Below are 14,410 nucleotides of genomic sequence, written 5' to 3' on the forward strand. Positions count from 1 at the left end.
CAAGGCATTTATGCTGTTGCCAGTGCGTGCAATGCAATATAGAAGACATTGATAATCTAGAAATCTGCAAGTGATTGCAAAATTTCAGAACTCGGGAAGTGAGTTGATACTTAGGCTGCGTTTGTTTTGGCTGAAAAGCATTTCAGCAAATTATTTTACACCAGGCGCCATGTTTGGTACGTACAAAAAATTGGGTCAACGGAAATTATTTTACGCGTTGATCGTAAAATAAGCCTCTTCACCCGGAAAACCATTTCAGTTTTTATTTTACCTTCAAATTTCATTTTACGGACTGAAAACAGAGAAAGAGAGAGAGAGAGCAACGGTAAGGTCGATCCACACAAACCCATCGCTGGTCAGATCATGTCGTTTAGATCTCGCTGCCGCCCTGTAGCTTGTCTCCTCTAGCTCTCTCGATCTCATCGCCGCCGCCCTCTAGATCGACTCACCCATGATCGATCTCGTCGTCACCTCCAAAGATCATCGTCACCGCCTCTAGATCAACCCCCCTTGACCTGATTTCAACCAAGTTTCTCGATCTATCTCCCTCTTTCCCTCAATCTCTCCCTCTTTCTTCCTCCCTCTCTCTGGTTTGACCGACTCAATGTCTCCCTCTTTCTTCTTTCCTCTCTCTGGTTTGACCGAGTTTGAGAGGATTAATGGTTTAATTTGATTTTTGTTTCTTTTAAATGCAATTTTTTATTATAAAATTTATTTGGAAGCTGAGAAAATAGTTAAAAAAATGTGAGAAATTAGTAGAAAATTTACATTTTCAAAATGTTACCAAACACTTAAATTATTTTTTAATATAATTTTTAAAATGCAACCAAACACTAGAAAATATTTTCCTTTTCTGAAAATATTTTCATCTAAAAATATTTTACACCCAAAAAATATTTTACACTAAGACAAACACAGCCTAGGTGCAAATACAAGGCACCCAACGAAAGGCACTTGGTAGCAAGGAAAACACGTGTTAATGGTACATATGACTTTGACAACTTGCGACATATACCTAAATGCTAAATGCTAAATGTGGATTTGTATTGGTGTTCGTTCCATATTTCATTCAGGTGTAATTGAAAGCAATTATTTACGTATTTCATTATGGTGTATGTGCTTTAATGCATGCTGAGTAAATTGAAGGGGAGGAATGGATGATGTATCTATAAATTTAGATTGCACATCCTACTTGTACATGAATAGGATCTGACGCTGTCACACGGACACGGGTGTACTTCGATTTAATTCTACTTATTGTTGGTTGCATCTTTCGACCAATCTGACCTTTGCCTGGGTTTACGTGGATCGAAATTGATACTCGTGACTCAAATCTACCTGTTAGAGTTGGAAGAGCATTCTCATCAAGAGTAAATGCTATAAATGTCAAATTTTAATATCAAATTTGTAAAAAGCACACTCTATCAAAGAATTGTAAATTCTATTAATTTTGCAATCTAGCTACAGTGGGCTGCTATCTATCTCTAGCAGCCCACTGTAGCAAAATTGTAAAAAAAAGAAAAAAAAGATTTGTTTAATGATAGTTGCTGGGTACAAAAAACATGGTATGAATGATAGTTATTTGAAAACATAAAGAAAGAATAAAGAAAGCATAAAAAAAAAATATTTAAATAAAGTGGTAAAATAATAGAACTTTTGATGTTAGGTGTATTGTAAAGTGAGATGTTAAAATGTATAAAGTAACATTTTGAGATGCTAAATGCTAAATTGTTTACAATTCTTAATGAGAATGCTCACTAGAAGAGAACTTCAAAACACAGCATACTGCCCTACTCAAAACACAGCAGGACACCCTGCAATTGCAACAATACAAGGCAGTTACCATTTTACCAATAGACCTTGCTCTTAAGCACATACGAGCACAGTTACACAAAGTGTTTGGCACTGCTTCGCAATAACTAGCACTTCATCTTACACCATGTTTAATTTGCTTGATAATAGCTTCTGATAAAATGTTGCTGTTGTATACCCCGCCATTATGCTGCAATGCAACCACATTAGCATGCATAAAGTTGCTTTAAACCCTCCAATCTTCAAGCATCTTAAGGCTTCACTGGAAACTTGCAGACCAAGAGGAGTCAACTTGATGAATTATCACATGAAACCAGTAATTAGGGGTGTGCAGCCAACCCACCAAAACCGACCTGACTCAACCCAACTCGCTAGGTTGGGTCGGTTTTTAGGGCTTGGTAGGTTAGGTTACAAAATTTTTTTTGATAGCGGGTCGGGTTGGGTTTAGGTTATAAAATTCCAAACCTGCCAAACCCGACTCGACCCACCCATATATTTAATATATATATATATATATATATTTTTTTTTAAAATATACAATATAATTAATAATTTTTTTAAAATAACTAGCTCTTCCTATCTTATATAAAAACCAATTAGTTCACACAAATCCAAGTAAATTACTATTGTTGTTTAGACATTAGTGTTGTTTGCCTTTAAGGAGTTACATTGATACTAATTTTTGGGTTTTTTTTATAAATATATTTATGTTTATATTTTTTTCTACTCAATTTAATAATAATAATAATAATTTGTCCAACCCATGGATTCAACCCGACCCAACCTGACCCATTTGAGTTGGGTTGGACTTATGTGATGGGTTGGGTTGTATTTTTTTTGACCCACTATGGTGGGTTGGGTCAAAAAATCCCCTTAACCTGATCCATGCACACCCCTACAAGCAATTTAGACTAAATCATTCTAATGAAGAACATTAAAAAAAACTGGTTGTCTTGATTCTCAATTTTGTTTCTACAAAACACACAACACTTCACAAGCATAACTCCATTCTAAGCCTTTCTCTAGTTGATACCCTATTTAGAAAGGCTAGCAGATAAATGAATGCTTGGGATGATGCCAAATCAAGTTTCATACTTAATGTTCAACTCTAATTTCATTCCAAGCAAGAGGACAGGTGTAGTTACCATACTTTGAAATTACCCATTGCACAAAATCTACATTAGCCAAGTGTATCCTTGATAAGCCTGCTTGCATGAGTCTCGTTTCTTCTGATCTAGCAGGGTGCCATACCAACATCCATCGTTAACATATTCGATACTTTGGCTTCCATGGAACTGGCAGCTTCAACAATCGATCTATGACTAAATTTAGGAGTAAAGCACCCTCAGGATGCCAGTAATCCTATCAAATGAAGATCCCATCATCATTTCAATGGACTCTAGAAGCAAATATCCCTATGTTTTGAGTCCAGCTCGTGACAGGAGAAGTTTAGAGAATTTCTCTTGGTTTTGGAATTCCACATCAACCAGAGGAATAATGAGGTGCACTAATATATATATATAAATAAAGTAAAAAGCATACCATTTATTGTTGTCATTCTCCTGTTAAGCCACATTAACAGCTATATCATCCACCAATTTTCAACATTTTTTCTTATTTTTAATTCTTTTTTTTTCTTATTAATTTTCCAACTTATTGTTATATTTTCACTAACTTTTCCCCTCATTTTTACCTTTTCATCTCCCCACTACTATCTACCTTAATATCACTTAGACATGGCAAAACGGGTGGGTCAGATTGGGTTCGAGTTGGGTCAGTCGAGTTGCAGGTCAAAAAACGGTCATTTTAAGTGGGTTAAAAAGGGATTCGGGTCAATCGGGTTGTGAATTGGGTCGGGTCGAGTTGACAAGTATTTTTCATATGATTTTTTTTAATATATAAAGAAAATAACATGTATTTGCCATTTGGAAAGTTATGCAACAAATTACTTGATGTAAAATGCATTACTTTGAATTTACCACTCATATCAAGAATGAACTTAGTTAAACTTATTAATACTTATTCAATAATAAAATTATACAAATCCTAACATTTATAACTAAAACAAAATAATACAAAGATAAATATAACAAATACACACGTTTTATTTCTACACAATATCAACATCTCAAAATATAAAACAAAATTACAAATGACTTATTGGATAACTCATTTGACAAAGAATAAAAACATATAAGAAATTTACAATCTTGAAAATTAATTTTATAATCTATTATCAATTGTAGTTGTCACTCTATTTCAATTTGAGATATACATTAAAGTTTGATTGTTTACTTATTTATACATGGCCTCTTTTATGAATATCATATCATTATTAAGCAACACACACTCTAGGGAATATCATAATTCAATTTAAAAAACTGTTTATTTTGGACATAAATTGTTATAAAAATGGGTCTAAGCATTCATAATTCATGCTAATTTTGATACTTTAGCTTCACTATTTTCACACTTGTGAATGTTTCTCACACATATCTACAATTTTAAATCTATGTTTTTAACTCTACTGTAACTAGGTTATCTTGACATGTATTTTTTTATTTGATATCTAAAAATCTCTACTCATTACAGAATGTTCAACCATTCATCTTTCAATTAATTTGTATGCAGCTATATAAATGTGCCAATTGTTTCCTTAAAGCCCACAACAAACAATTAAACCAATATTGTCTTAATTTTATTATTTTTTTACCAAAAAAAGTTTTAGAAAATGGTTCGGGTCGGGTCGCAGATTAACCCGTTTTTGCTTCGGGTAAAAAAATCGGGTTCGGGTCAGGTATTTTTCGGGTCGAGTCGGGTCAGAAAATTCTAACTTGTTTTGCCATGTCTTTTCCTCTATCCTTTTATCTTCCTTTATTTTTTACTTTTTTTATTCATATCCTCTTACTATACATTTACAAATTTTTTTTTCATTCTATTTATTGTTTTGTTACACACAAAAGGTTATTTGTTTCTCTTTCTTTCTCTCATTTTTTCCCTTTTTTGGTGGATTTAAAAAAAATATTTTTCTTGCATCTCTACTTTAAGTTGATGATTTTTTGTATTATTTGGAATTCTATTTTGGGTTTATGTGATTAAGTTTTGTGTTTTTAAGTTGTTATCTTTTTTATTCTCTTTGATTTAATAGAAGTTATCATGTTGCATTATAAAGATAGTATATAAGAGTATAATGTTATTTTATTACATAACATAATTTGGATAATTTAGGATTTATTACTATATTTTTTATTTTTACTTTTTTTCTTCTTATATTATTTTCTATAAATTTCTTATTATTCTCTTTTATAGTCTCTCTTGAAAAGTGGTTATTTTATTTCTCTTGATTTTTTATTTTTTCTTGCAACTCTACTTTATATTGATGAATCATTGTGATTTTTAAAACTTTATTTTGGGTTTATGCGTTTTGGTGTTGTATTTTTTAGTTCCCAATCACAAGTTCTCTCTCTCTCTCTCTCTCTCTCTCTATACAATAAAATTTAGAGAATAAATTATACATACTTATTATAAGTTTGATATGAGTTTTGATTATCATGATAGTCACTTTTATGAAAATTAATAATTTGAATAATTTATTTAAATAAAAATTATACATACATACATACATGTGTGTGTGTATTTATTTATTACATTAAAGTGGTTTTTTTTTTTGAGAAAAATATTAAAGTGGTTGTTTTATTTTTCTTGATTTTTTTATTTTTTCTTGCAAACTCTACTTTATATTGATGAATCATTGTGATTTTTAAAACTCTATTTTGGGTTCATACGTTTTAATGTTGTATTTTTTAGTTCCCAATCACAAGTTCTCTCTCTCTCTCTCTAAAATAAAATTTAGAGAATAAATTATACATATTCAGTATAAGTTTGATGAGTTTTGATTATCATGATAGTCTCTTTTATGAGAACTAATAATTTGAATAATTTATTTAAATAAAAATTATACATACATACATGTGTGTGTGTGTATTTTCTTGAATGTATAATTAACTTCATGCAATTCATTTAAAAGTAATGATGTTAAAAAAAAGAGAATAATTTTCCTAAAGATTACATTTGTATATTCATAGCCTTTATGTTTAGAAAGAATTTCACTTAAATTTAGCTGTACCAAAGTGGACTAAAATGCTGTGGGGAGTAAAAGGGCCCAAGTGGGCATATGGGCCTTTGGGCTGTAACATGGAGGGCCGACCTGCTCCAGGATCAAACTCTATGAGTCGGCCCATACGCCGAGGGTCCGAGGATACAGCCGAGGACGAGCTTCTCCTCGGAAAAGCCCTAGAGAATTCAAAGTTTCATTATGAAGGTCAAAGCACAACTCTGGAGAGACCAGTGGTTAAAAGGGGACATCCTGAATCTTCTAGATGCACCAGTATTAAAGAAAATATCAAGAATAAAGGCTACCACCTCCGCATTAAAGGCTCTGCACCTACCTCCCTGGCCGCATTAATGGGGAGGTGACCCCTGAACAGTGAGGTGGAAACTTCTAGTCACTGTTCAAAAAGTATCAGGAAATGAAGTATAAAAAGGGGGTAAAGGCCAAAGAAAAGGGGCATGGGGAAACTAAGAAAGAAATTAAGAACTTGTAATTTTAAAGGAAGAAAGAGAAATAATAAAGAAGTAGTCCTCGGCTCGAGTCCGAGAAGATCCATTTGTCATTATCGTTCGTTATTTACTTGTGTTTGCTTATAAAAGCCTGTTATCAAGCTCCCAGCACTTCAAACCTAGGTTTCAAGCCCACACTTTACAAATCTTATTGTTTAAGGCTCATTGGGCCTGAGCCCGTGATTGTCTTTGGGTCCAGGTGCAATTGTGCACTTACAAATGCTATATTAATGTGGCTTAACAAAAGCGTAGTAATAATAAAAACTATGCTTAAGATTTTAGAAATTAAGAGTTTGAAATTTATATATTTTTAAATAAATTTGGATGTAGATTAGGTGCTTTCAACCCAAACATGTCTTTTCCCATTAAGTAAGTGTACAGATATAAATTGAAGTGGACCAAGATGAATTGAAGTGATCCGAATGGACCGAATTGGACCAAATGGAATAAAGTGGTCCAAATAGATAGAATAGGACTGAATGGACCGAATAAGACCTAAGTGGACAGAAAAGACCAAGTGGGACGAAATCGGGCTGAATAGAACTAAAGTAGAAAGACTAGACTGAAGTGGACTGACTAGGAGCAATGTGGACTGAACAGGACTGAAGTAGATAGAATGGACGAAATAGAACTAAAGTGGACGAAATAGACCGAATATGACCAAAGTGGACTGAATAGCCTGAATAGAACTGAAGTGGATCAAAGTAGATAGAATGGATTGAATAGGACTAAGGTGGACCGAATAAGACCAATTAGAACCAAAGTAGATAGAATGGACCGAATAGGACCGAAGTGGACAGAATCTGACAAATGTGGACTGAATAGAGCTAATGTGGACTGAATCGACCGAATTCAAACCAAAGTGGACTGAATAAGACCGAATGGATTAAATAGAACTTTAGTGGACAGAATGGACTAAATAGGACCGAATGGATCGAATAGGACCAAGTGGGACCGAAGAGGATAGAATATACTGAATAGAACCAATGTGGACCGAATAAGATTTTTGAATATTATAATTTTTATTGCATTTTTAGGGTTTATATTTCTAATTTCTAATGTCTATTTTAGTATTTTATTTGTATTAACTCAAAACTAAAGAGTTTAGCCCAAATATAATAAAATTTCATACATTTCAACCCAAAAATTAAGGGGGAAAAAAAAGAATTTTTGAGCAAAATTAGAAAAGAAAACCTAAAAAAGAATAAATTCAATGTCCAATTAGTCTAAAATGGATTCAGGGGGACCGAAGTTGATTGAGTAGATCAAATTGAATTGAATATAAATTGTTTAATTTTTAGGGAGAACAAATTTTCTTCAAAAATTTTTAAAGAAAAAATTATATATTATATTACAATATAAAATAATTATTTGTTCCCACATATCGCATGAGTTTGCGACTAGTTATAATAAAAGCGAGTCTCACATTGAAAATAAAAGAAGTAAGAACAATGTTACACCTTATAAATAGAGTGGTAGTGTAGTTTTGTTGTTAGTAACAAATCCTTGCCTTTTGAGAAAGATAAAGATTAATTTTTGCCTAGTGAGTGTGAGGACACCTTTAAGAACATTGGGGTTTTGAGAGTTTGTATAGTTGTAATTCTTATTATAATAGTAAATTTTGGTTGACATTGAAAAGATTCTATATAAGCTTGAAAAGATTGCAACAATGGTGTTTACACAGTAAAGAACACTCAATGATCAGTGAGAAGAGAACAACGTAGAGAGAAATAGAAAGAAAATTCAGAGAGAGAGATAAAAGAAAGAATAGAGATTTTTGGAGAATGATAGCTCGCCTATTCATTACACTTGATGTATATTATATATATTACAAGAGAATTAGTAACTGCCTAATCAGAGATCCCTGAAATTGTGGAATTGATCCATAAAATGTGGAGGGAAATTAGGAACTGATTAACTACCAATAACCACCTAACAGACTCATCTAATGAACCAATACAGAAGTACAGGAACGCAACGTATCAATGAACTAATAACAGAAGAACTAAACGCAATGTTTCATTAAATACATTTACAACTCTGCGTTAAATAGAACGACATCGCTTGCTGCATATCTGGTGTGTGGGGCAAAAGGATCCTGGTGGGAACGTGGGCCTTTTGGGCCTTGTTAAGGAAGGCCGACCTGACCCTGGGGTTAGAGATTGTTGGTGCTATGGGTCGGCCTATACGCCGAGGATCCGAGGATCCAACCGAGGATGGTTTTCCCCTCGGACTGACATCAAAGAACCTGAGACTTCATGGTAAAGGTTAGGGAATGACACGGTCAAGACCAATGGTTAAAGGGAGAGAACCCTTGAATGTCCTAGAAGCGCCGATGTTGGAAGAATATCAAAGGTAAAGGCTGCTACCTCCACATTAAAGACCCTGCACCTACCACCCTGGCCGCATTAATGAGGAAGTGACACTTAAACAGTGGAAGGGAAACTTCTAGTTACTGTTCAAAGGCACTAAGAAAAGAAATATCTAGGCTAAGGGAGGAATTGGGGGCAACACGTGGATAAAGTATTAAAAAGAAGAGTATTTAAGGAGGGACCTAGGACAGAAACGGGACGGAACTTTTGGTAACCTAAAAAGAAATAGGACAAAGAGAGAGATATAATATAAGGACAGCTCTCGGCTCACGTCCGAGGAGGCCTATTTACATTACTCCTTTTTGTTTCCAAGTACTTGCAATCTTTAGTTTGTCATTTCATCCTCATACACTTCTAACCTGGGTTTCAAGCCCACACTCTACAAATTCATATTGTTTAAGGCTCATTGGGCCTGAGCCCATAATCGTTTCGGGTCCAGTGCAATTGTGCACTTACAATTGGCGCCGTCTGTGGGAATCTAGTCTAGAAGTAGTAGGGATATAATGGCAGGCTTAGGCTCTCATCATGCAGAGTCACAAGGATCACAACCGGAAGATCATTTCGAACGTCTTGAACAACGTAGGGATCGTGAGGAAGCGTCCATACGAATATCCAGGCTAGCCATACTCGTGGAGGGGGTAGCACTACCCACGATGAGGGTTCTAAATCCATGCGAAAGAAATCAATCGTTTAAAGAGGAAGTTACGCCGTGCTAAACGTAAGGTTTCCCCGTCCTCGTCTAGTTCTTCCTCGAGAGAAGGATAGGAGAGTTGGCACAGTTCGAGGTCATATTCCCCAACCGCCGCAACATCCTCTCGGTGAGGAGAACGACCACCAACCCGACGACGTTAAGAAGCTTCGTTCTAGGGGCTTAGGCAACGATACCATGAGTGGGGGCGTTGCACCAACTTTCTAAGTCTCCGTTTTCACGGAGGATTGAGAGGGGAGGCTTCCCCAGGAGGTTCACCCACCTTTACCATCTATAATGGCCGGACTGATCCGGTGGAACACGTGAGTCACTTCAACCAAAGGATGGCGTGCACTCTCATAACGAGACTTTGATGTGTAAAGTCTTCCCTCCACTTGGGACTCGTGGCTATGAGATGGTTTAACGGTCTCAAATCGGGGTCCGTAGGCTCGTTTGGGGAACTAACTAGGGCGTTTGCTTCGCGGTTCATTACTTGTAGCGAGTCCCTCGGCCATTGGACTCGCCGCTTATCCATGGTCATGAAGGAAGGGGAGACACTAAAAGCATACTCCGAGATACGGGAGATGTTTAATGAAATAGACGGCGACTTTGATGAGGTGGCGCTTAATACCTTTAAGGTGGGCCTCCCTACCGATCACGACCTACGAAAGTCTTTGACGAAAAAGCCCGTCCGCGTACGCCGTCTTATGGATCGTATTGATGAATATAAAAGGGTAGAGGAAGATCAACAGCAGGGGAAAAGGAAAGGAGAAGGTTATCCCGCAGAGAGAAGGGATTTCGTGTCGGACGTATACCACAACAACAAGCCAAGGAGGGATTACTTCGGACAATCCGGCTCGGCGGCAAAGACTTGTAGCCGTAAATACCGTGTTCCGAGAACCAAGACATCAGTTATTAGAAAAAGTTAGTAAAGAGCCCTTCTTCGTATGGCCGGCAAAATGGCAGGTGACCCCCGCGAGAAGAAATCAAAACCTTTTTCCGTCGTCCATCAGATGTGGGCCACACTACCGAGAAATGTCGACTCGTGGAACCATTTAGAACGCCTCGTCGCGTGAGGGAAAGTTAAAGAAGACTTGTGTCCCCCCACCGGGCAGTCACCAAGTTGGTTCAAACAACCAGAGGAATAGTTCATCTCGGCCAAAGGCATTGGGGACGATTAATGTTATCTTCGCCGCACTGGGTAGGACCGGCTCAGTCCTACTAGGGTTATGGCGGTTTCCCATTCGCAGCCGAGGATGTGGGTAGGGTGCCGAAGAGATTAAAGAGCACTTTACCCGTCTTGGGTTTCTCCGAGGAGGATAAAGTAGGACTATCCAGCCCCACGACGATGCTCTTGTGGTTACCCTCGGATAGGGAATTATGATGTGAGAAGGGTGATGATAGATCAAGGCAGAATGTGCGTATATTATGTACCCCGATCTATTTAAAGGGCCGAGGTTGGAGTTGGAAGATTTAACTCCTTATGACTCCCCACTTATAAGCTTTGAGGGAAGGGCCGTTGTGCCGAAGGGGCAGGATCCGTTTACCCGTTCAATCCGGCTCAGAAACGGTTGAGGTAGATTTCATTGTGGTTGACGCGTACTCTCCATATACAGCCATCCTCGCTGTGCCATGGCCGCACGCTTGGGAGCCGTCTCTTCTACCTTACATGTTAAAGTAAAATTCCCCTGGGAGCATGTTGAGGAAATCTCGGCAACAGTGTAGTTGCTAGGCAATGCATATCGGTTGCGGTGCTATTAAGTCACAAATTAAGTCATCAACCTTGCCCATCCAGAGTCATAGTACTACTCCGAGGCACTCGGAGCGATGATAGAAGATGAGGCTGTATGAGGAGTTAGAGAAGTTTGTAATAACCGATGATCCGTAGAGGTTCTTCCAAGTTGGCATACGATTGCCACACCAAGAGAAGATGGAGTTGTTGAAATTTCTGAAGGATAATCTAGATGTCTTTGCATGGGACCCCTATGAGGCTCCGTGTAGATCCGAACTTTATTTGTCATCATTTAAACGTCAATCCGGCCATTGTTCCGAGGAGGCAGCCACCTCGGCGATCTTCCCGAGAACATTCCCGAGGCCGTGAAGGAAGAGGTTCTTAAACTCAAAAGGGCGGGGCTATCAAAGAAGTTTTCTACCCCGAATGGTTGGCTCATACCGTTGTCGTTAAGAAGAAGAACGGCAAGTGGAGAGTATGTGTAGACTTTACCGATCCGAACAAGGCCTCGTCCTAAAGATTCATTCCCAATGCCACGGATTGATCAACCGGTAGATGCTACCGTCGGACATCCTCGGATGAGTTTTTTGGATGCTTTCCTGTGGTTACCACCAAATTCCCTTGCGTTAGAAGATCAGAGAAGACCGTTTTCATTACACCAACCGGGAACTATCATTATAAGGTCATGCCATTCGGGTTAAAAAATGCGGGGGCTACTTACCAAAGAATGATGACCCGAATGTTTGAGCAGCAACTGGGGAAAAACATAGAAGTATACGTGGATGATATGGTGGTGAAGAGTAAGACGGTACCTTCGCACATGACGATTTGGCCGACACCTTCCGTATGCCGAGGAAGTATAAGTTGCGCCTTAACGCCGCCAAGTGTTCTTTTGGCGTGGGATCTGGAAAGTTCCTAGGATATATGATCACTCATGGGGCATGAGGTGAACCCCAGGTGGGTTAAGGCTATTCGGAATTTGCAGCCGCCTCGGAACTCCAAAGGAGATTCGAAATTGACCTAATGATTGCTGCGTTGAATAGATTTATTTCTCGGCCACCGACCGGTGCCGTCCTTTCTTTCGTTGTTGAACAAGTGGAAAGGATTTCAATGGACCGAGGATTGTGAGTCGCCTTTCCAAGGCTTAAGCAATATCTTTCTCGGCCACCCATTTTATCTCGCCCCCGAGGTGGACGAGGTTTTATTCGCTTATCTCGGCCGTGGCTATTCATGCGGTGAGTCTAGTTCTTATAAGGAATGAAAATGGAGTGCAGAGGCCGATCTACTATGTTAGTAAGTCCTTGAATGAGGCCGAGGTGCGCCACCGCCCTTGGAAAAAGCGCTTCGCGCAGTCCACGCCACGCGTAAACTCCCTCACTATTTCCGCCTCACATCGTGGGTTGTTTCGACCCAGTTGCCTCTCAAGGTTGTGTTGCGCAAAGGCCGATTATTCGGCAGCAGTGGCAAAGTGGGGGAACCATTTTGGGAGCCTTTGATGTTAAATACAAGCCTCGCACCTCGGTGAAAGGTCGTGTCCTCGCCGATTTGGTGGCGTAGTTTGCCGAACCATTGTTAGAAGAAACTTCAAAGGAAGCACACATGGGTGAAAAATCGTTGGTGTGATCACAGCCGTATCGTCCTCGGCTTGGAAAGTTTAGCGGGATGGGGCTGCTAATCATAAAGGGTCTGCGTTGGACTTGTTCTAATGTCCCCCGAAGGAATTGTCTTTGAAAAATCTTTGAGACTGGCCTTCTCGGCTACTAATAATGAGGCCGAGTATGAAGCCGGTCTTGGTAGGCATGCAAATGGTACGTAAGATGGGTGGCAAGGAAATCCATTTGTTCTCGGACTCTCGCTAGTAGTCGGCCAAGTCATGGGTACCATGGAAGCTAGAGATTCCGAGAATGCAGGAATATTTGGCCCAGTCAAGCGTCAATTTGACTCCTTTGCCTTAGCTCATGTCTCTAGGAGTGGAAATACTCATGCAGATTCCTTGGCTACGTTGGCAACATCCTCGGCTCAAGGTCTACCAAGGGGTTATTCTCGTTGAGGATTTGGTAGAACCTTCTCTTGTATGCTAACGCACCTCGCGTCCATCTAATAAGGCCCGGTCCTAGTTGGATGGATTCGATCATATCTTTTCTCAAAAATGACATCCTTCCCGAAGACAAAGTTGAAGCAGAAAAGGTACGTCGAAGGCGCCGCGTTTCGGTTGTCCGAGGACTCGTAAGTTATACAAACGATCCTTTTCGGGACCGTATTTGTTGTGTGTACACCCCGAATCAACGAATCATTACCGGGAGGAATTGCATGAAGGAATTTGTGGGAGTCACACCGGGGAAGGTCCTTAGCTCATAGAGCCCTTACTCGGGTTATTGGTGGCCCAATATGCGAGGGAGGCTCAGACTATGCCGAAAGTGTGATCAATGTCGGAGAGTTCGCCCCTAATATCCACCAACCCGGAGGGGTTCTTAACCCTCTCGTCTAGCCCTTGGCCTTTCGCACAATGGGGCCTCGGACATTGTCGGGCCATTTCCGAGAGCCGTTGGCAACAAAAGATGGTTGCTCGTGGGAAACGTACTATTTCACTAAATGGGTTGAAGCCGAGCCATTAGCCAATATCAGAGATGTTGATTCCAAGAAATTTATATGGAAAAATATTGTTACTAGATTTGGTATACCGCACACACTTGTCTCGTACAATGGCGTTCAATTTGACAAAGAACGCCTTTAGGCAATATTGTGGTGACAATGGGTATCACAAATAGATATTCTACCCCAGCTTATCCTCGAGGGAATGGGCGTGCCGAGGCCGTTAACAAGGTCATAGTCAATGGGCTCAAGAAGAGGTTGGATGATGCGAAAGGCAGATGGGTAGAAGAGCTCCCTCATGTTCTCGTGGACATATCGGACCACACCGCGCAGTCCACCGGAGAAACACCATTTTCTATGACTTATGGAGCCGAGGCGGTGATACCACTAGAATCTGGTTTTCCTACTCTAAAGACAAGTTCTTTTAGCCCCGAGAATAACCAGGACTTCGGAGAAAGATCTTGATTTACTTGAGGAACGGCGTGAGGCGGCTATGGTCCAATTGGCTTATTATCGCCAGAAGCTAAAACGAGGATATGATGCCCACGTGAAGCTAAGGCCACTTGCACTGGTGATCTTGTATTAAGGAAAGTT

Source organism: Castanea sativa, chromosome 2 (assembly GCF_040712315.1).
Source record: "Castanea sativa cultivar Marrone di Chiusa Pesio chromosome 2, ASM4071231v1".
NCBI lineage: Eukaryota > Viridiplantae > Streptophyta > Magnoliopsida > Fagales > Fagaceae > Castanea > Castanea sativa.